The sequence below is a fragment of the Pinus tabuliformis genome, chromosome 2_2 (genome assembly GCF_031772625.1).
Source record: "Pinus tabuliformis cultivar Carrire ecotype Pingquan chromosome 2_2, CPIR1, whole genome shotgun sequence".
Lineage (NCBI taxonomy): Eukaryota > Viridiplantae > Streptophyta > Pinopsida > Pinales > Pinaceae > Pinus > Pinus tabuliformis.
In genome coordinates this window covers 275141382-275147529 of record NC_142300.1, presented here as the reverse complement: position 1 = coordinate 275147529, position 6148 = coordinate 275141382, and the positions used below count along the sequence as shown (strand labels likewise).

Below are 6148 nucleotides of genomic sequence, written 5' to 3'. Positions count from 1 at the left end.
GACTATATCTTCTCCCAAGTAGATTTTGAGAAGACATTTTAGAATATGGATATTTAATTTGGAATAAATGGAAGGAAACCATATCCTATCCAAAATTAATTTTGAAAAAACAAGTTGGGAATTGAATAATAACAATAATAAAATTTATATCAGTAAATAAATTTACAGTTTCACAAATGTAGGTATGTACCAATATTTCTTGATAATTATAAGTCAATATTTTCAGGTAATTTAAACACTAATAAAATTTGCATGATAAGATTAAGTAGGGCATTACATACACCCCTCCTTCAGAAAACTTCGTCCCGAAGTTAGAGTGAAAAAGATACAAGGAGTTCGAAAGCAGTTTGACAATAAGGCATAACAAAATAGAGAGAGAGTTATAGTAGTAAAATTTAATAAGTCAACAATGATACCACTTCCCATCAAGAGTCTCCAACTAATCTATATCCTCCTATCCTTCCTAACCTACTTCTGTTCCCACCCTATCCATCCTTTGTTGTTATATACTATGGCATCGGCTATACCAATCTAACCATTGATAAAACCAATATGGTAGAAGCATCGACTATATCGACCTAACTTCCCCAGCAGGCAACTGGAAATCGTCATCACACGTCTAGGGGAGTGTGTCCATCACTACCCTCCCACGATTCCAGGTTTGGAGGTTACACTATGGGAAATGCTTCCACTCCTCCTTACAACTAGGGTCAACACCCTAATATGGACCACACTACAGCGCTGGTTGGATACTTGTCATCGAATAATCCAGTCAGGTAGTCTTGCCACCTGTCATTTACATTTTACCCATGTCATAAGAGTGCATATCAAGTAGATACCAAATGCAATATATCAATGTACATCATACCATTCTTCATTAGATGTCTCGACCTTCCCCAATGGAAGAGTAGATCTTGGTTATCATATATTTCTTTCCAATCTGCAGGTTAGTTCTCATTCATGCATATATATAACAACAAAATAGATATATATACGTGATCTTAAACATCATATTATTAAGTCTAGTATCCACGTGTCAATTTTGTAGTTCATACAGGAAATACATCTTACATTAGATAAATCATAATTTCACTAAGTCATTCATTAGATAAATCATATCCACTTAAGCCATACATGAAACAACAACTCTGATAAGTCATGCACTAGAAAAATCATAACCAAGTAAGTCATACATTAGGTCATACATCAAACATTTCAATCATCAATACCTAATCCATCTAATGATTTATATAAGTAGTTTCACCTGTCCAACTAAATGCATCAATATTACATAGCGTTCATAAATAAATAACATGGAACTACAAATAGAGCCTTAGCATAGGTAGCTATCTAAGTCAAAATGGACATCATAAATGGTCAAAAGTGGGGTAATTGCGACATACAGTCTTTGTATCCTCCCGGGTAGCAGATCTTGGGTTATACTTGTCCCATTGTATCTTAACTTGGTCCACCAAGTGATGCCTGAGCTATCGAACCCTATGGTATAATATGCATATTGGTTTAACCATTATGGTTCCCACGTCTGAGACCTATAATTCCCTCCAATCAAGTTTGTGGGATTCATCAGAAACATAATGTTATAGGACAAATACATAAAAACATCATGAGTTTTATGCAAGTGGGGTGGTAGTACAAGACAATAGGAAACTGGTCCAATTTTTCTCTTTGATTCTAAAAGGTCTTATAGATCGATGTGGTAACTTCACACATTTCTCAAATTGAATAGGAATAGAATAGATGCTTGCATAGTCTTCCAGCGCATAATGGTAGACATTTGTACAGATTGCTTTCCCTTTTCTCTATAAATCTTTGTTTGTGGGTCGCACAATAAGGAAAGAGATTGTGTCATCACTGATGCCCTTGGCTCTGTTCCGGGTATTGGAAAAGATGTCTTCCTCTGCAGGAAGGAATGGAGAATTTGATCCTTTTTCTCTACCCTATCTTCAAATAATATTTTTGTTCTACTTTTTGATGTCTTCAGAAAGTTGGGAGGTACACATCCCCTATAACAATGTCAAAAATGTTAGGCACGATCCAGGGTTTGAAATACTTCACTCAAAATCCACCTAGAAACTTGTCAACAAGTCGAATCTGATCACATACACTTCTGACCACTCTTTCAACCCTTCAACTCTTCAAAGGCAGTGTTGGATTTGTTTTTGGTATTTTCTAATCTATTATTGTTAAAATGCTAAAATTAACAATCTACTTGAAAAAAATAAATGCCACTATCTTCCAACTTCATACATTTAAGAGCTAAAACATCAATTGAATACTTGTGAAAACTTGAAGAAAATACTGAAAATAAAGCAAACCCAAGGGGTGGGTTCTTCTGTCATGATAGGGGTCGGTCCAATTAACGATCAACCCAAATGCATCTACAAAGAGACAACTTTACCCACACTCAGATTGTTTTAAGCCATAAAAATATGTATCCAACAGTTTCCTTCCTTGCCTTCTATGGTGAAAGGTAGGGTTAAACAGTACAGAATGTTCAAAAGAAAATAAATAAACTCCTTGAATTCTATAGGCCAAAACACTCATTTTTAGATGCAAATCTGCCTTTATAAGCACATACTAGGAAAGAAAATAAACAAACTCGTGAAACTATGCAACAGGTGGAAAAATAGATAAAAGTCTCTAACTTCCAAACCAACTATCCAAGATGATGCACATAATTTAGATTTTTAAATTTTAAACCAGAAATGAAGACATGGTTTTCAAATTTTAAACCAGAAACAAAGACATAGTTTTCAAATTCCAGAATAAAAATTTGAAATATCTAAATTATACCAAATTTTGTGTTTCACATTAGGAAGCAATATCTACACTATACAATTTGTGTTTCACAATAAAAGGCAACCCCATTTCATTTTTAAATTCATTCCTCATTAAGATATAAGTAGCAGGAGGAGTTACTTGGGGTTATCTCAGGTGGTTAGGTGGAACAATTATTATCCTTCTTACCCAGGTTCAAATCCCACCCTCAACAAAGAAAATGATGACCTTTGATGTTTTTGATGATTATGATGTAATGACTTTAAACCTGAGAAAAGCACTCTTAAGTGAGTATAACTGTAGGCTAGCCTGGTACCAACAACCTCACTCTTGCCTTCAGGTTGAGAGCAAGGCCAATTTCTTTATAAGAAAAGAAATAAGTAGCAGAAGGAATCTGAACTAGTAATAGGCCCAATATATAATTATAGCACTCATTCACAGTCATGGCCATTCTTTGCATATTTATAACCATGAATTAGAAACTCAGAATGCCACAATTAGTTGCTAATTTTCCATGGATGACAACATGTGTGAGTTGCCTCATTTGGCCAAAATATGCTTACTTGACAACCACATTGTCCAAACTGAAGCTGTAAACAAAATAAAACAGTTGCACACACCTACCAGGTGCTCTTCGGACTGTTACATCATACTTGCAACCAAAAATAGGCAACCAAGTCCAATGTCATATATTATGGAGATGAATATGAGTTCAAATATCAAAAGGCACACAATGGCTGCGGTAAGAAAACCTTTTGGAAAACCAGACACATCTTTAAGATATCTGTCGTTTTAGCTTTAAATTTTAGGACAAACTTTTATGATTCCTCAGCCTCTTCCATGAATAAAAACTGAATATATATTGTCTGGTTTTCACTGAAGTATCAACCTTTACTCTCTTCATCTAGCGTGACACAATTGCATTCATATTTTCATAAGATGGAGAGAAACCCAATTACAAAGATGGGTGGTGGTCGAGACCACGAGGATTGCATTTCTGATTCATCAGACGAGACAATTTCAAAGCTATCATGGTCTGCTGAAGAGAGCAATCAGATTGGGGTCGAATCAGTAGATCTGCATTTTGAACAGGGTTCTTCACTTCCATGGCTTAGTTTGTCTAAGGTTCATGTTAGTGGTGCATTGGAAGTTCAGAATAAAACTAATGAAAACTGTGAAGTTGATGTAAGTTACCAGAAAGCCCCAAGGCCCTCTTGTTTATGCCAGTTACTGGACAAGTGAATAAGGTTCAAGTTAGGGGAAAATTGGAAGTTCAGAGTGAAATTGTCATCAACGAAAGCTGCCCAGAAACTGCAAAACTACTCCTGAGCATGCTAGCCAGAGGACAGTTAAATATGGTACAAGTTAGTGGGGAATTGGAAATTCAGAATACAATTGTCACATAAGAAAGCTGCCCAAATTCCATTCAAGCTTCAATCCAAACATTACCGAAAGATTGCATTCGTAAGAACCTTGAAGTTTTCAATTGGACAATGAAGTTAAAGGGTGCAGATGGCAGTCCTGAATTGGATTCTGAAGTGAAGAACGGAGACAGGGTTGATAGAGTCAACAAGAAATCTGGCACAGCAAAGAAGCAGGAATTTGAAAATCACCAAGAAAATATGTCTGCATTTGAAGACATTACTTTGAACCAACTACCATTTCTCCGTGGATTAGAAGGCCATTCAAGAGAGGAGCACCGGAGAGCAGAGATGCATCAGAAGATCATTCAGAAGAATGTCGTGCGGGAAATGCGTTATGACAGAATTCAAAATGAAAAGGAAAGGCTGTTAAGATACAGACCTAGGGCCTGCCTTATTAAGACTGGCAGTATAAACAGAAATCATTATGACATTCCAACTATTACAACGCTTTTGCTAGATGGACCTAAAGGAGCTGGGAAAAGCACTCTCATTAATAATATACTACGGGTGCTCAGCCATGGAAATGAAAGATTAGACAAAGCTCAAGTTTTTTTTCAAATCATCTGCTGAAAGTGGGAGCCTCTTTCTCCAAGAACATATGGTTCCTGGAACTTCAAAAGTATTCTGCATGTTTGACAGTAGAGGCTTGTTAGAAAATGTTGCTGAGGATTTCCCTATCCTGGAAAATTGGATGTCTAATGGCATACAGCATGGAGAAATGGCTCTAAGGTCGTCTGATGACAACACTATAAGGATGTTTATGAAGCATAAGGCATGTGATAGACTTGATAATTTCAGTAAAATAAGGAAAGTCAATTTTGTGATATTTGTTGTGAGTGCATTTTCTGTTCTTCAAATCATGGAAAATGCGGATACACTTGCTTCTGATACCCTGGTGAAACTTTTCAACTGCCCATATCTTTCATTTAAAGGTACAAATTCTCATGAATTCCTTTTCCTTTTTAATCACCTGATTGGAAATACCTGTGTCCAATCCTTGTGCTGTGACTGGGGTCACGCTAAATGAACTTTTTTTTATTTTTTTTTCAAAATGAAATTTTATTATATTACAATAGTAGTATGATGGCTCTGGCTATACCCGTAGGGCTACATGTTGCAGGATATTCAAGCTTCCTGCTATCTAATTTTGCTATGTTGAGTGACAAGTATAACAGATTCAAAATTAATGCTTTAAAATTCGTCACTGTAAGACAAAAACAATTCCAAGCAGATGGTGTCCTGTTCCTTATAAATGACAAACTTTTGGAACCATGATCCATACAAAATTTCTTTACATATTTAAGATTTCTTGTTTTTATAAAAAGATAACGAAACCCATACTAAAGCTGAAAACTGAGTTGTCAGATTTGTCACCCTATCTTGAAGATCTAGGTTATGGTACAGATTGGATCCCTTGATCTGCACTGTATATTACCTCATTTATCTCTCCATTCTCTCCCTTCATTTGATCAAATAGGTCATTTATTCTAGGTATCGGGTACCTATTCTTTATTGTGGCTCTATTCAAGTCCCTATAATCTATGCATTCATTGATGAATCTTTGATATATTTAATCTTAATAAATTAAAATTGAATGAAATCGTGAAAGAATGTATTAACTTATGCATGAAATAATAAGTCAACCTATACAAGTATTTTAATTATGAAAGAATGAATAAATGTATGTATGCATTGTGAGATCATTAATTCAATGTCACTAAACTGGGTTGTCAGATTTGTCACCCTATCCTGAAGATCTAGGTTATGGTACAGATTGGATCCCTTGATCTGCACTGTATATTACCTCATTTATCTCTCAATTCTCTCCCTTCATTTGATCAAATAGGTCATCTATTCTAGGTATCGGGTACCTATTCTTTATTGTGGCTCTATTCAAGTCCCTATAATCTATGCATTCATTGATG

At 35.5% G+C, this 6148-nt stretch overlaps 1 pseudogene; it reads left to right on the top strand.

The window, feature by feature from the left end:
- Positions 1–3555: 3555 nt before the first annotated feature.
- Positions 3556–5250, top strand: LOC149192367 (uncharacterized; annotated as a pseudogene).
- The last annotated feature ends 898 nt before the right edge of the window (positions 5251–6148 follow it).